General features: G+C 41.6%; 1 protein-coding gene across 6 annotated transcripts in view; it reads left to right on the top strand.

The window, feature by feature from the left end:
• SEMA5A (semaphorin 5A) overlaps positions 1–16,747 on the top strand; it is a 476,576-nt gene that overhangs the window by 151,475 nt on the left and 308,354 nt on the right. The window contains exon 1 of one of the 6 annotated variants that reach the window (XM_089908673.1): positions 15,383–15,814. The exons of 4 other annotated variants lie outside the window; for them this stretch is intronic. The gene's annotated coding sequence lies outside the window, so the exon portion shown is untranslated. One more of the 6 variants, XM_089908672.1, reaches the window with a different exon arrangement.

The following is a 16,747-nucleotide window of genomic DNA, read 5'->3' as shown; positions in this document are numbered from 1 at the left end:
TCACAAACATTGACTGTGTCTCCATAATGTTTAATATCTAAGTTGTCTATTGTGATAAAAATAAAGTCTACTAATAAGACTGTCTCTACCCATGGGCTGATGCTTTATTGAGGATACCAAGTCCATGAAGAATTATATCACTTTGTAAGTGGCATGATAAAAGATACATGCAATGGGCTTTGAGTGCAAGGTCCAAGGAACAACTAGTTCTCATGTGGGTTGGGAGTGGGTAAATAAACATGCCGTTGCAGATGCATCTGAGGTGGGCCTTCACAGGATAGGAGGAGTTGTAGTTGGGAGAAGCCATTCTGAGCATAAAGAGTGAAAGGGGTGTGTAAGGGTAAGCATGCTGGTGTCTGAAGAATTCTGAATCATGCGTGGTGCCTGGTGGAGGGTGAGACGGGAGTTTGGAGTAAGATTGTGTTGCATCTTGCCAGCCATGCTCAGGGACTGTCCCCAGGATCAAATGCAGAGGGTCAGGACAGAGGCGTTTAAACCATGTTGGGGATAGATGGAAGAGAAAGAAAAAGCCAGTCATGATTCAGCCAGAACACTGGCTGGGGCAGGGAGAGAGGAGCATTCACCATGTACCATTAATATATGCCTGGTGACGTGTTGGGAGCATTAAAAGCATGAGCTTGTGTGGTCCTCACACAAACCATGACAGTTAGATGGTCCTAGTATTTTAGATGAGGAAAGAGAGTTGGCAAATGTTAGGAAACTCTTCCAAAGTTCTCAAGCTAGAAGGTAGGCTGAATTCAAACTCACATCTGTCTGATTCCAAAAGTCGTTGGCTAGACCTGTGGAATAATCCGATTTGAGAAAAAGCTGTAGCATCTCTTCTGAGATGGACGACGAGTTTGAAACATGCTGCTTCTAAAAATTCCAGAGAAGTGTCAGTAGTCAAGACAAAATATCAAAGTCCTTTGTTGCTCTGTGATTGTATGTTTACGTGGAACTAATTAGCTCCTGGCCATGGGCAAAATCACTTTATTAATAATAAGATATGTGGGTGTTTCATGGATCCTCCTTCACGGGTTTTGACATTCAGTGAAAAGAGTGGGCCAAGAGGAAAGGGTTTAGACATCTGAGTCCTGTGTGTGTGTGTGTGTGTGTGTGTGTGTGTGAGAGAGAGAGAGAGAGAGAGAGAGAGAGAGAGTTTGTGTGCAGAGTTAATCATTTTAAGCACATGGTTACAGCAAATAAGGACACAAGTCTCCATGCTGTAGACCAGTGCAGAGGACTGTCTAGCGAGCCATATGTGGAGCCCACTTGGACGGGGACAGGCTTGCATTTGGTTTATCAGAGCGTGCTGAAGACACGCTGGGCCTGCTCAGAGACGCTGCTCTGGAAGGAATGGTGACAGTCAGAAGAGGCAGCTGTTTGTTAGGCTGTGTTGTGCTTAGCTAGCAACCCCAGGCCTATTCTTATCCTTGAATTCCGTAGGAAATCTCCCATGTGCTGAGAATCCTGCCCAGAAAATCCCCATAGGGTGAGAATCTTGCTCTGTGGTCTAGGAATAGATTTGTAAAGATACGCTGGCTAAAGATTTATATAAGGTTGTGATTTGGGGAAAATATCACTCTCTTGTGATCTGAAATGCTAATTTGACGGTTCACAGCACTCTGTGACCTCATGCTGTGGGGACAGTGGAGGGAGGAGTGAGACTAATATTTAAAGGCTGAGAAGAGGACCAAGGGTACAGATGCCACCCAGCCACCTTCATGCTCATTGGTTCTTCTGTTTACTTTGAGAAATACAGTACTGGAAAAACTTTCCTTAGCTATCTGATATAATTGCTCTCACATTGGAAAAACACTGGGAAAAGAATAGGAATTTCTATTAAATATGTTTGGGTGAGGAAGTGTGGGCATAGTCTTTGGAGATTGTCCAAAGGTGCATGCACATGGCATGTTGGGGACATCAACTCTTTGGCTTAGAGCCAGGTCTCCACCAATACAATTATTAAGTAATAGAATATAAGTAATATAAATGATGAGGTAATCCCTAATGATGGATAATATAAATTATAAAGTAATTTTTCATTGTAAATACTGAAAGATATTTAAATTTATTGCAGAGTCAGTTGTTTCATGAGTATGTATGTGGCAACAAGCTATCTGGATAATTAGTGCATTTCAACCTAAAAATGTGCTTTGACCTCAAAGTATTGAATACCAATGTCAATTTCAGATTGGGTTTTGTATGGCTCTTCGGGCCTCTCACTGTTGCGGCCTCTCCCGTTGCAGAGCACAGGCTCCGGACGCGCAGGCTCAGCGGCCATGGCTCACGGGCCCAGCCGCTCCGCGGCATGTGGGATCTTCCCGGACCGGGGCACGAACCCGTGTCCCCTGCATCGGCAGGCGGACCTTCAACCACGGCGCCACCAGGGAAGCCCTTGTATGGCTCTTTTACTTCTTTATACACCAGTAGTTCATCCACCCCTGCCCCCCCGCCCCCATTTATGTCACGTTCTGGTGCTGCCCCTTTCTAGACTGCTGATAACCTGCAGCCAAAAGGTTTTGAATTCCCTAAGTCATAGTATCTTGACTGGATAAAACGCAGGTCTGTGATTCACAAACTCTCACAGCTTTTTCCAGCCTATGAAAAGCTCTATATATGAAGAGGTCTCTCCTTACTTACGGGGTCCCCACCATCACTGCCACCTCCATCACTGCTGGGGGCCCTCCTCCCCTAAACTGAAAAGATCCCCTAAAATCCCTCCTGGAAATCAGCTGTACACAAACCGTCTTTCTCTACTCCTAGCTTCATCATCACAAGAACGTGGTAGCCCGAGTTGGAATTTGGAATTTTTTTATAATAGCTTTACTTGATATATAATTCACATCCCATAAAATTCACCCTTTTAAAGTTTACAGCTCTTTTCACATATTCACAGACTTGTGCAATCACCACCATTTAATTTTAGAATACTTTCATCACCTCCGAAAGAAAACCTGTATCCATTAGCAAAATTTCCTCATTTGCTTTCCCCAAGCCCCATATATTCTGTTTCTATGGATTTGCCTCTTCTAGAAATTTCATATGAATGGAATCATAGAATATGCAGCCTTTTGTAATTGGCTTCTTTCACTTAGCATAATGTTTTCAAGGTTCATCCAGGTTGTGAATGTATCAGCACTTTATTCTTTTTTCTAGCTGAATCATATTCCATTGTAGGACAGTCCACATTTTCTTTTTCTAATCATCATTAAATAGTTGGTGGACTTTCACATTATTTCCTCTTTTTTGGACTGTTATGAATCATTCTACTATCACCACTCATGAACCTGTTTTTGTGTAGATACATGTTTTAATTTTTCTTAGGTATATACCTAGAAGTGGAATTGCTGGACTACTGGGATTCATTTTTACAGAGAGACAAGTAGTTTAGTACCATCTTACCTTTGAAATGTAGCATACACTCTACACATTTTTTAAGTGTGGGACTTTCTCCAGTGGGGTTGGTATTCTGCGGCTGCAAAGTTGTCAGTCTGCCTAAAGCAGTCGGTCGTTATACCACTGGTGACACAGGATGGCACAGTGGTTTTTGAGTCAAGCACATGTGAATTCATGTTCTGGCGCTGCCCCTTTCTAGACTGCTGGTAACCTTCAGCCAAAAGGTTTTGAGTTCTCTGAGTCATAGTATCTTGACTGGGTAAAACGCGGGTCTGTGATTCACAAACTCTCACCCCTTTTTCCAAAGTATTTCTTGTCATTGCATGCAGAAAATGGTAACATTGTGTGGGTAGATTTGGTAAATGGTGGAGACTACTTACCTAGAGGCGGAAGGGGTTGGTCCCCCGCACACGTGGATTGCAGCTCTTCGGTATCCTAAGCTATACCGGGCTACTCACCTGTGGCTCTCACCTGCTAGAAAATTGTTTTCTCAATGTGTCTGTACTCTTGCCTCTTCCTGTAACCTCTTCTGTTCTAATCTCTGAGAATCACCATTAACCACTAGAGAAAAATATTGGACGATAAACTAAGCTTTTGAAGGTTTATGATCTCATTGTATTTTATCTTCAGTATGGCGCATGGGAAAAACTCACAAGATAAATGAAGACTCCAGCGACATGCTTTTGAACACTTTAGCTCTGACTTCCATTTAGGAAGCTATGGATGACCACCGCAAACGCCCTTCGTTTGATCTAACATTTGATGCCACACCATTGTCATGGTTTTTCTAGGCTTTCAAACATTACCCTGTTTTTCTCGATTTGTTTTCTTCTGCGCTGGCTTCAGCCAGCAGGTCTTGGGTCACTGTGCTCCTTAGGTAATGAATCTAATTTAAATTCTAGTTTCCTACTGTGAGCAAGACCTTTGGCCATGAGGAATTCCCTCCAGAGAATTTGGGTATGTCATCTTGTTCTGTTGTATTTTTCTCTGAAGCTTACAGCACTGATCAGCTCTTCTCTGAGAAGAGGACCACTCAGTTGTAGTAGGTGCTCCTGAGTTAGGGGGATGCTTTTCATATGGTGACCTAGCTCTGATGAGATACAAAAATCTGGTCCTTTTAAAAATAATTAATGGTTATTTTCGAAGCCATCTTCCCTGTTCTTGCTAGCATCTTCAAGCATGACACGTGTAACAAATATTCAGAGACTGGACTTATTAGATAGAGCTGCTTCTGTCCTTTGGTGATGAAAAGAGTCAGAGAGGGGACTTACATTCCCAACCCATCTTGATTCTTCTCTGTAGCCTTTTCTCAGTAAAAGAATACGTAATCACTTCTTCTGATGATAATAATTATACATGCCCATCTGCAGCAAACTTGCAAAACAACCCCCAAAAGTGTTAAAAAATTATGCAGAAACGCACATATCAGATGATTCTAATGATCGGGTGTATTTTCCTCCAGACGTTAATTGTAACAATTCAGATCCACGTTGTGATGTCTAACAATTATTGAGCACTTACAATGGGGTTGGCATTGTTCTAAGTGTTTCACATTGGTTAAAAAATTAAATCCTCAAAGGTTATCTCCACTTGAAGACGAAAATACAGGCCATACAACCAGCAAGAAACTGAACTGGAATTTGCATCCAGTGTCCAGTCAGACTCAGCACCCAGGCTCCCAGCGTTTGTATGTTTACATTTCAGTATGAGAATGTCTGTGTGTCCATGCATGTGAGCTCGCACTTGTGTGCACACATGCACTTGTTTATATGCTAGGCACAGAGTTTAGTTTTCTGTCCATACATTTAATATTGTATCTTGAGTACTTCTCATGCCCTTAAAATTTCTCTTAAAAACAGTATCCTCTTCCTGTTTTTCTCTTAAAAACAGATCAGACCTTCCTGATCTTCTTTATTTTATATTTCCCTTTCCCTGAACAGAAGCTTCCAGATCATGGTTGTAATACATAATAATCAGAGTAGCAGGGGTATATTTCAAAGTAAATCTTTGTTGACTTATGTGATGAATTCCTTTGGAGAAAGTCCTAGGGGTGAAACCTCCAAAGCAAAGTGTATGAATACTTTTAAGCCCCTTAAGATTTTTCTGTGTGTGTGTGTGTGTGTGTGTGTGTGTGTGTTGGTGTATCAAAGAAAAAAAAACTGAATTTTGTCAAGCAGCCATAGCCACCGCCAAGTGCCTGGTTGTTCACATTTCAAAAATAGCAATTGTTAAAGCAAGACCGGATTCTGCAAGGTGGAGACAAGCTTTTCTTTTGGAATTCTTAAATACGTAGCTTTCTTCCATAACTTGCCAATTTATTATGATTCATGAGATTAGTTACCAACTCGATAGATCTGTCCCTGCTGCAAGGGGGTGTCCTCAAGCAGCGAGTTTTGTGCTTGGAAAACATCCTACTTTCCAGAATGAAGTGTTTGTGAGTGAAAACTCAGCCTCGTCCACCTCCAGTCTTATCTCTGTGGGTAAGGACCTGCTTCTTGTGGTCCTGTGGTTGCAATCAAAGAGAACCGCGTGAATTTTCCAGAATAGCGAGATTAACCATAACATTTTGCCTCGTACATATGGTGTTAGAGAAGGTATGTCACTTTCATCTAGGCACTCAACCGGAAACACAATCTATCCCATATCAACAAAACAAACGTGTGAGCTAACTTTCCTGTAATGATTTCACAGTATGTGCTATTTACCAAGCTAAAGGGGCAACTTTGAGAACAAAAATGCAGGATGGCCATGTCAGGATGGAAAGCATTTGTCAAAGCCTGTCCGCCTGATCATTTCCTCTCTGTATGAACAGAGGGCTTTGCATATTATGTATGGTTCATCTGTCAAGGCTGATAAAACCAATCCCATTTTCTTAGTTAGAGTGAAGATTTCCTTTTTTTCCCAGGTAAAATGAGTGTAGTAAGTAAAGGAGTTGGAGGTCCCAGTTGTAGAAATGTCTATACTGACTCATGGTTTACACCAGCATGTCATGTATTTTCATCATAAGTGTTCTTCACCCGACTTTAAATGAGAATAATAGGAATTTCCTGTTTTGTTTGTAGAATCCTTATGGGAAGTTGGCTTCTTCTCTGTCAACATTTCTACCTTCTAACCATTCCCTCTTTAAACATGCCCTGCTTTCTGTCCTGCCCTCAGCTCCTGTTCTCCCATCATTTTCTAACCCTTATACCCAGTGAGTCAACCTGAGCTGAATCTAAAGATGGACATTAGGGCTCCAGTCTCATTAGTTAATCTAGAAAACAAATCTCACTCCATTCACTTATATTAAACCTAAATATTTTTACTCACTTTAGGTTACAAACTAAATCAATGCTTGTTGAAAATTCAAACAGTACAGAAGAATATAAAATACCCCCGCTGCCTAAGAGTAACTACAATTTTCTTTCACCTACAAACATATAAACATAAAAATCATCTGATTTATTTCAGTCAAAACTGGGACCCCTCTCTTTCTTTCTCTCTCTTTTCTCTCTCTAGAGATGAATAAATATCTACACTTTATTTTCTTACTCAGCATCATTATTGGATTTTTATGTCCGTGTACAGAGTTTTACTACATTGGTTTTACAAGCTGTATACTATCTAATAGGATATGGATGTGCCATGATTTATTTGATTTCATTACTTATAACTTTGGTCTTTAAATTTCATGCAGATAAATGTGTTTACTACCCCCATTCTCAGTAAATTCTACCCTGAGACTTTATTCTGTTTCTCTGCCCAAAATGTGATCTTTTTATTTCCAATTCAGTCACATGATTCCCACGCTTCCAAAACTCACCTGTTCTCCAACCTCCTCCTATGTTAGCCGGACCCTTCTTTCCACTATTTGTAAGTGGTTGGTTAACCCATTCATTCAAAAAATATTAGACATTTTCTATGTGCAAAAAAATGTGGTGGGCTTTGAGGGGCTACAGTAGCAAGTAGGGCACAGGCTCTCCTGTGTGGTCCTCCCATACAGCAGGGATGCCATGTCACAGGCAGAAGAAGCTGGACAGTGTGAGCTGAGGGCTGTGGAGACAGTTGTATCCCAAGGAGGCTCAGTGGAGGCAACCTTGTTTCTCACTGGGGAAGTGGTTATGGGAATGGGGGAGGTGGTGTTTGATTTGGACCTCAGAGGAGGCATGAGGTTCTAATACAGACATAGAAGAGTGTGTTCCAGCCAGAAAGGTGGAAGTGGACAAGCGGGGCGGGGGGTGGGGCGGGCTGAGGAGATTAGTGAGTCTAATTGATCCAAGTGGTTTGATCATGGAGAGGTGATGAAATAGTGAATTATCTCCATTGTTCATTCAATTATTTATTCACTTTCACGTGAGCACGACTGTGAAGTTTCTGTTTACGTTTCCTTGCTTTTTAAATATATTTTTTATGTTTTATTTGTCACAGTTTTAAATTGTCTTAAAACATGTTTCCATGATATTTATTATCTTTGTAAAACTCAAATATAATTGATTTACAATATTGTGTTTAAATATAGTCTTAACAAATTCAATTTTTGTTTAGTTTTGCTTCTTTGTCTATTTGTAATAAATAGTGATTTACTATATTATATATTATTCTTGACTTTTTCTCTCACTGTGATGTTTCCATTATCTGTTTATGTTGTATGTAGCTGGTGTCCATCCATTTTCCCCATGATATGATATACCATAAAATTTTCCATTCTCTTAGCGGACACCTGTATTATTTCTGGGTCTTTGCTATTATGAAAAATGCTGCTATGAATGTTCTTTTACAAGCTTCCTGGGGAGATGTGGAATTTTCCTAAGGCTGAGGCCACCCACCATCACAGCTCTTTTTAAACAGTGAACTGATTTTATCATCTCTTTGTAGGAAGACACTAATTTGGTGGTTAGAGATTTTCTTTTCCTGCAAGATTTAAGAAGCATTTTTTTAAATAGCTCTTACTTATTAAAACTATTTTAGTGCTTCCTAATCGCTAGGGAATTTTCTATGTTCTTTCAAATTAACTCATATAATCTTAAGCTATGGGTTTTTATCTCCATATGACAGATAATGGAACCTGAGACATAAGGTTATTATTGGAGCTAATTGGAACCCAGGTGGTCTGGGTCCAGAGTCTATGTTTCATCTCTGCAATGCTGCCTCTCCCAAACTAGCGGTTGTGGGACATTGTAGGCTGAGAGGTACCATAGGTAGTTCTTAATTTTCACAAGGCAAAATCAAGCAAGCAGGCATCCTGCAGCAGTGTTTAGCCCCCTTTACTGTTAAGGAACAGCGTGCCAAATTGATGCAATCTGTCATTGCTTTTCCTGGACTTGTATTTAGGAATCATTCTTTTTGTGTTTCCATTAACATATCCACCATCACATAGCTTTTAATATTTTGAAGTGCAGAATTTAACACACTTGGGGATTACTTTAAACCACGGAGACCTTTATTGTAATGTCCTCAATGACCTTTCCACGTTTCAGGCTAATGAACTGAAGAATAAAACACCATGTGTTCACAGCACATCTGTGTGTCCCCGCGTTGCATTATGTGCTAATCGTTCGATGTTTCTGTGGCAGCTAATTCATGGTCTTCGTTGACTTGTTCTCCTGAAATCTCACCTAATAGATTGATTCCTTGCGAGGGAACTTGTAGTTTTCCATGGAAACGCCCCTGAAACTTGCCGTGAGCACTCCTCAGCGGCACTGGCAGAAAGTATCCAGGCCTTTACAATGATTTTTCCATCACTTAGTTCAAGGCTGTCTTGGTTTCTATCCCCTCTAGGATCTAGTCGGTCAGTCAATAATACTTAATATCATACTGTCTTCTGGGCCCTGGGGACATCCAGCAAGCAAGACCCAGGCTCAGTCCTCCAGTTCTGATATTCTTGTGGGTTAAACAGGCCATAAACAGATACATCAGTTGAGTGATTTCACGTAGTTTTGAGTGACTTGAAGAAGTGAATGTAGAGGAATCTGGTAGAGGTGAAGAGGCTGTGTGCTTCAGCTGGCCTGATTGGGGAGGTCTTTCTGAGGAGGTGACATTGAAGGACACCTGAGTAATGATAAGGAGGCCCTTTGGAAGGACCTAGAAAACAACCTCTGGACCTAAGGACCAGCAAGTGGCATCTGAAAGGTGATGAGCTCGGTGGGTGAAAATACCAGAGAGATGCGTGTATGCGTGTGCGTGGCCCCAGCACGGCGCATGGGAGTGCTGGGGAAGGTGCAGAAGTGGGTGGGGACAACCCTTAAAAGAATACAGATGTTTTATTTTCGTTGATTCTTTGTTTCCAGCTGTATTGAGGTACAATTGACAAATAAAAATTGCATATATTTACAGCGTACAACATGATGTGTTTTTCTGGGTTTTTTTAAAGAGCAAATAAGATGGAAATTTTATTGGAAAATTATCTAAACAATTTTATGAAACTTACATAACTTCGATAACAAAACCTAAAAACGGTAATACACAATCACAACTGACTTGAGATCTTAGTAAAGTGAATTAATCAGTTGTAATAAAATAATAATCTGCCTTGATTTAGTTATAGTTAGGCCTGTAATGCAAAGGTGCCCCAGTATTAGGAAATCATATAAACATACCATATCATTAGGACAAACTGCAACGTGATGTTTTGATATATGTACACATTGTGACATGATTATCACAGTCAAACTAATGAGCATATCCATCACGTCACCTAGTTACCTTTGTGTGTGTGTGTGTGTGTGTGTGTGTGTGTGTGTGTGTGTGTGGTGAGGACATTTCAGATCTACTCTCTTAGCACATTTCAAGCACACAATATGGTATTATTAACGATAGCCACCATGCTATCCATTAGATTTCCAGAACGTATCCAGCCTGCATAACTGAACCTTTGTACCCCTTGATCAATATCTCCCCGTTTCTCCCACTCCCCAGCCCTTGGCAGCCAATTCTACTCTCTGCTTCTCTGAGTTTGACTTGTTTAGTCTCTTTACAAAGATTGCTCTGGTTGTAACGTAGATAATAGGCTTTGTTGCAGGGGAGGCAAGCGTGAAAGCCCCAAGACCCCGACTAGATAGGCTTCTGTTGAGTCCAGGGGAGAGAGGAAGTGGCTTCATGTGGGATTGCAGCCATGGAGGTGAGAGGGGGCCAGGTTTGTGATCCATAGGACAGGGTTTACTGATGGTTTAGAGTGGCAGGTGAGGGAATTAGAGAAGCCAAAATGACTCTAGCTGTTATGGGGAGGACTCAGGCAGGAAGCAGATTTGGGGAAGAGGGGCAACTGAGGGTTTGTTAGGTCCATGTTTGGTTGGAGGTAATTCTCTGCACTCAAGTAGAAGAGAAGAGAGGATGGAAGTTGCAGTGTCAGGGTCAGGTTGGAGCTGAGATATACATCTATGTTCACCTGCTGATGGTTGCTCTTCCATAACTTGAGCTCCCGGGAGGATGTGTAGATGGTGAGCAGAGGGTGACACTAGATGCTAAGGCCATCTCGTAGTTGTTCAAGGGCTGGTGCACATTCATCACCATCTGGATTAAATTATGATCAGTGAGGTCTCAGGCTCCAGGATTGGTGAATGATGCTGCCAGTCACTTCACGAAATTTCTGTCCCTGAGGAAACACATATTCAGGCCCAACTGAAGTCAGTTGGTAGAAATAGAGCACCTGCTAATTTTTTTTTAACCAGAGGATCCATGTGTCTAGCAGAGCTCCGACTCCTAGTCAATAAATGATAACTGCAGAAACGAGGTATACACTGGGATGGTACCTTCAGTGTAGCGAGATGACCATGGATTTGGAGCCAGGGATGTACCTGTTAGAATTGTTAGCTCTTCTGTTTATCCTTGAGTCTTCACATCTGTAGACTAGGAAAGAATGCTAATACTTATTTTACAGGCTTATTTCAGGAAAACAAGAGATGTATTAATGCTGTGCATCACCACATAACCTTCTTTGCAGTTTCTTGTATTTTATTGTTCTCCGATTAGCAGAATCTTTGATTTTGATGATATGACTCAGTATTTTTTTCTTGTGATGAGAACTTGTAAGATTTACTCTCTTAGCAAATTTCAAATATGCAGTACAATATAGTTATTTTTTATTTTTGTAAGGATTTCTTATCCTTGTTTTTAATAAACGGACCCCAAGATTGTAATTAGTGCTCTTGAGGTCTATCTTTTTTGTCCTTAGACCAAAGAGTGCGACACATTTGAACTCAGATGAATCAGCTTTAGTGTATTGGTCCACTGGCCTAATAGGTATCATCAGACATCACACACAAGGGCCATTCCCAACTGAAATCTGAAAACACCAATCAGAGGTCTTTTCAATAAATAGCCTAGTTTTCCCAAGTGTATCAGCAGGCTATTATCTGTAAATTTATCTGATACAATTTCAAGGTATTTGCATTTTCACCCTAGAATAATGAATATGATGAATTTACTTCTGCTGTGAATTGTAATATCTTCCCTTTTTTTTTTTTTTTGTCTTTTGATTTTTCAAGTGGTTCCAGCAAATTATGGTGTGCCAGAATAACTTACTCAAACCCCTCAGGGTTCACACACTTCAGTTATATCTTCCATGTGCTTTCATGTTTCCAGACCCGGGAGACTTCCTCTTTTTAGCTGGTCTGCCTATAGTAATCCCTTCATCCCTTTGACCACTAATTGGAAAATTATGACATTTAGAAAGGACATTTCTCAAAACCATGGGAATCCTCATATGTGGACCAGATGTTAAGAGAATTTTAATAGAGGAATAAAACATCTGTGACAATGAATAGTAGAGTCATAGAAGGAAAGGGAACAAGAATTGCATTTTAATGGAAGCATAAATATTGATTAGAAGGTAGAGAGGTGTATGTTGATTTACATTGTTTTTCTCCATTAACTCATTCCTCAGGTGGTAACTTTTTGTGTCTACTACATCCTGTATTGTCCAGAGGTTGAGAGTTTCACAGCCTATTTTAGAATGAGGCACATACACAGGCAATTGTAGTTCAGGGTGATAACGACTATAATAGAAATGAGTGCTGATGTACAGAGGGGCCACATGGGGATGGGGGGGGGGGAGTGGAAAAAAGTCAGAGAAGGCTACTCAGAGATGAAGCTTAAGAATTGGAACTAGAGGCAGGGAAACCTGTCAAAAACAGCTAACCATGTAGACGTGAGAAATAGAGAGGGTTGGTTAGGGTGGGGAGTGGGGCATGATTCTAAATATGGGTAAAAGGGAAGAGTTGTCAGAACACAGAGACAAAATGACACATGACCTTTGGGAAGATGAAGGAGGAGAAAATGGTGAGTGAGTCTTCAGAGAGAGAAATTGGGGTAGGGTGCACTTTCATTTAAAGGGAAGATGGGAGTAAGAGTTCTGGATGCAGTAAGCACACAGGGAGATTGGGGTGTTAAGGAAACCAGGGAGGAGAGGGTTTGCAGAGATATTCAGTTGGAGAGGACATGGGCGCAGATGCCATGGTGACAGATGTCCAGTTGCATCAGCTTACCGGACTTGGCAATCAGAAAGCGACCAGTGACGCTGACCAGAGCAGAAACGTTGGGGAGCATTCTTTTCTTCCTGCCAGTGTTGCATGCTTTTGCAGGTCATCATAGACATCACACCTTCTAGGTGACAAGAGACAAAGTGGCACTGCAGCTCCTGCCTATCTCACCTAAAAATGAATGGGAGCTATGAATAGTAATTGTCACATTATGAGAGTCATTTATAATGTGATTATTTTGTTCTGTCCCTATGAGTTTCCTCTCTAGATAAATCCTTTAGAAATTGTCAATATAGTTATATTGCCTTGAAAGACCCGTTATTTAAGGGTTTTTTTTTTCCATTCTTAGAAAGTATTCCTGTTGATTTACCTATTACAGAAGTAGATTGAATGAACCTTCTCTTAGTTTTAAAACCTGCTGACAGATAAAATTAATATTGCCTTTGTGTAAATGATAATTTTATCAAATGGACTTCATTTATTTTTATGGTCCCTCCAGGCGATCTGGAGCTAAACAAGGGGAAAAAGACAAAAGTGTAATAACAATTCCCTTTGAAGAGAGATATAAAATAAGGTCGCTGGAGCTGAACCATTATTGAAATGTGTAAAATACGTCAATGTTTGCTTTTTCCCATTTTATTCCATGAAGTCATTTTATATAGCCATAAAATCCTATCTCATCTCAGTTCAGATACGATGAAAACCTATGAGTAATAAAGTCATTTTCTTACTCAGTTACCTGAAGGTGGCATCTGGCAGTGTTTCTGTACTTGAGGGCGGTCAGTGTTTTCATTAAGACATTCCTAAAAACGTTGCACTAATTCATTTGTGTTAAACCTCTTTTGGCTGAAATTTGGCAGTGACGGTACATGGGTTAAAATAATGTAAAGAGGATCCAATTTTCATAAAAATGTACCTAAAAAATGAAGATGCAATATGTCTGGTGAACATCCTGATTGCCCTTATAGACTCAACGCAATAACAAGAAAACTTTTATTTTGCTTTATTTCCCAAAGAATAAAATGTTCGGTTATTATTTTTGAAAAAGGTTAGAAGAATCTATTTACTTGAACACTGTGCATTAACTTAAGTTTATTGTTTTGTTGGGTTTTTTTTTGCGTTACGTGGGCCTCTCACTGTTGTGGCCTCTCCCGTTGCGGAGCACAGGCTCCAGACGCACAGGCTCAGTGGCCATGGCTCACGGGCCCAGCCGCTCCGCGGCATGTGGGATCTTCCCGGACCGGGGCACGAACCCGTGTCCCCTGCATCGGCAGGCAGACTCTCAACCACTGTGCCACCAGGGAAGCCCAAGTTTATTGTTTTATTGATTCTTCATTTAATCCCATTTCCTGCTCAGTACCTAGAATGTCTGACATTACTACTTGGAAAGAGCACAGATTCATTCAACAGGTTCCTTCCAGCCATGAAGACAGTGAGGGCTTAGATGCTCCCTGACCTTTATTCCCCCTTCTTTGAACACTTGAAATTGAACCCCTTCAGAAGCCATAGCTTCTGTCTTCTTCATCCATTCAGAGGGATTCCTCCCTTTTCTATGTTCCCTCAGACTTTGCTCCTACTTCTAGGATAATTTGGTAATTATCAAAAGATGGATTTTACTTGCTTGACTACTCATACCTGTGAGCTGCAAATGCCCAGACTGTGTCCTCTTCTGTGTTGGAGGACTGTCCCTTGCCCACAGGTGGCATCCTTCAGTATGACTGTCTGGATTAAGGATGCCCCCTGTTTCCAGGCCATGGGTTCATCTCTTACGCTTTACTCTGGGGAGAAGACTGTGTTTCTGGGGGTAATTCGGGTTGTTTGAACTTGCGGCCATAAATGTGTGGTTTTACCAGTGTGAGCAGGAAGGCTGAGTGTGCCAGGCAAAGGGCCAGAGGGTTTTTCTCCTGTTTTGACATGGCCTGACACTGCACACTTGATCTTACCTTAATCTGTAAGATCCGTTCAATCCATTTGAGCCTTCGCTTTCTCTGCTGCAAAGTGAAGGGAGAGATGAGGTGATTTCAGCCGGCCCCTCCACCTTGCGGATTCATTGAGTTGTTGACTCACTTCCTGTCTCCTGTGTGCCAAGGGGCTGCATAAACCCTCTGACAGTGGTGCTTGTTCAGTGGCAAGGGATGCGTGAGTTCTGGATGCTGCTAAATAGAACGTCGGCTACGTGACTTCTGATTCATTCAGATGGCCGATTCAGCTTGTCGGAATGCATACATTTGGGGCTGTAACTGCGTGTTCAACCCGTAGCTTGTTTACGATACAAAGGAGAAGTCAAAGCTTAGAAACGCGTAAGGTTATATGACTTTCCATGGAACCCTTGATGAGGAAGCAGGCACTGTAACTGGTTCCTCAGGGTTTCCCAGAAAGGAGTAGGCAGCCGCTGTGTGTGCAGAAGGTGGAGGCCAGCCTTGACCTTGGGTAGTGGGAAGACTCGGGGCAGCAGTGGGGCCCGAGGCATCAGCAAACATGCAAAGAGTGTGCAAGGCTTACCCGGAGGACCGTGGCTAGGCGGGAGGGGCTGAAGGGAAGCCTTGGCACTGGGATTAGTGGAGGTGGAATTAGGAGGAGATGGCTCGTTGGTGGAAGGGCAGAGTATTCTCTTCGGAAAGCAGTGGAAAATCCTGGGAGGGTTTGAATAGGGCGAGGCTGTTTACCTGGCAGCAGCTGACGACTGTGCAGTAGATGTTGTAACACCATGTTTGGCTGTGCCAGGGTGTGCGGGAATAAGGCTCCACGGTTTGTTCAGATGATGGACTGATTTTCTTCAGTGGTTCTGCTGCTTTCGGTTCGGGCTGGGGCTTTAGTCTCTGGGGGAGTGTTTCATCTGATCCCATGGAATAGGGCCAAGAGATGGATGGAAAGATGAGGACAAACACAGACCTTTCAGAAGAGCTGTCCATCCCCTTCTTATAAATCCTGTCGTTGTGCTTCTGATGTTACAACAGACTGTAAGTTTTTACAGTTGAGATGCGCACGCGAAGCATCCTCCCAAGGGCTGCTGTGCTCCAGTGGGTGTGGGGCTCGGCTTCCTGGTCCTCTCCGAGCAGCTTATTGGTCAGTTCTCTCACCTGACTTCTCCATCTTGTCTGCAATGGAGGTCCTAAAGCCATCAGGTAGGAGCCGGGCTGGCAGAGTTTCTGTGGACTCTCTGAGTTGCACCCATGCATCTGGCCATTTCCAACTTTACAGTGGGTCAAAGACTCAGAGGAACACCAGCCTCCCCTGAAAAAAAGTACTTGAAGCTTATTTTGGATCTGGTTTTATTAATCACTAGTTAGACTTTGTTCCTGAAGCAAAACTTCTTGTGTAAGCTTTCATTCTTTTGATTTCTATTTTATCTGACAGCAGTTGTTTTTAACTAAAAGGAACAGTGATTTTCTATTCCCCAAAGCCTATTCATTTGCAGTGTGGGTGTGAATGAGAAATGTTATTTATTGCACAAACATGTATATATGGAGCTTTGCTTATTTAGATCGAGCTTATAGAGAGAACGTACTCCCACATCAGGAAACTAAAGGGAAGGCTTCAGGGATTTTGAAGCAGATGCAACAAAAATGCTTCTGTTTTGTAGCCCAAAGTGGCCTGCTGTAATAAATCTTCCTATTGGCAAAATCAACTTGTTTAGTATTGTCACCAAACATATTTTTAATTTTCCAGAGGTGGTAGGATGAAATTCAAACAACTTTTATTGAAATTGATCCTTTGAAAATTCCTTTATCATGTATTTCCCCGATGTAGCAAATAGTTATAATTAACGTGACTTTCGTTTTTATTGAAATTTTGCTGAAATGACTCAATACGAATTCAGTTGGGTGATTTATATAAGCATATTTAAAAATAATCTTTCAGGTGATGATGGCTTATTTAATTTCTAAAGAGGG

This window comes from Delphinapterus leucas, chromosome 3, assembly GCF_059928025.1.
Source record: "Delphinapterus leucas isolate spDelLeu-1000000601 "Yukka" chromosome 3, BTC_Dleu_Yukka2, whole genome shotgun sequence".
Lineage (NCBI taxonomy): Eukaryota > Metazoa > Chordata > Mammalia > Artiodactyla > Monodontidae > Delphinapterus > Delphinapterus leucas.
The sequence above is the reverse complement of the archived record's forward strand: the minus strand, read 5'-3'. Positions and strand labels throughout refer to the sequence as shown.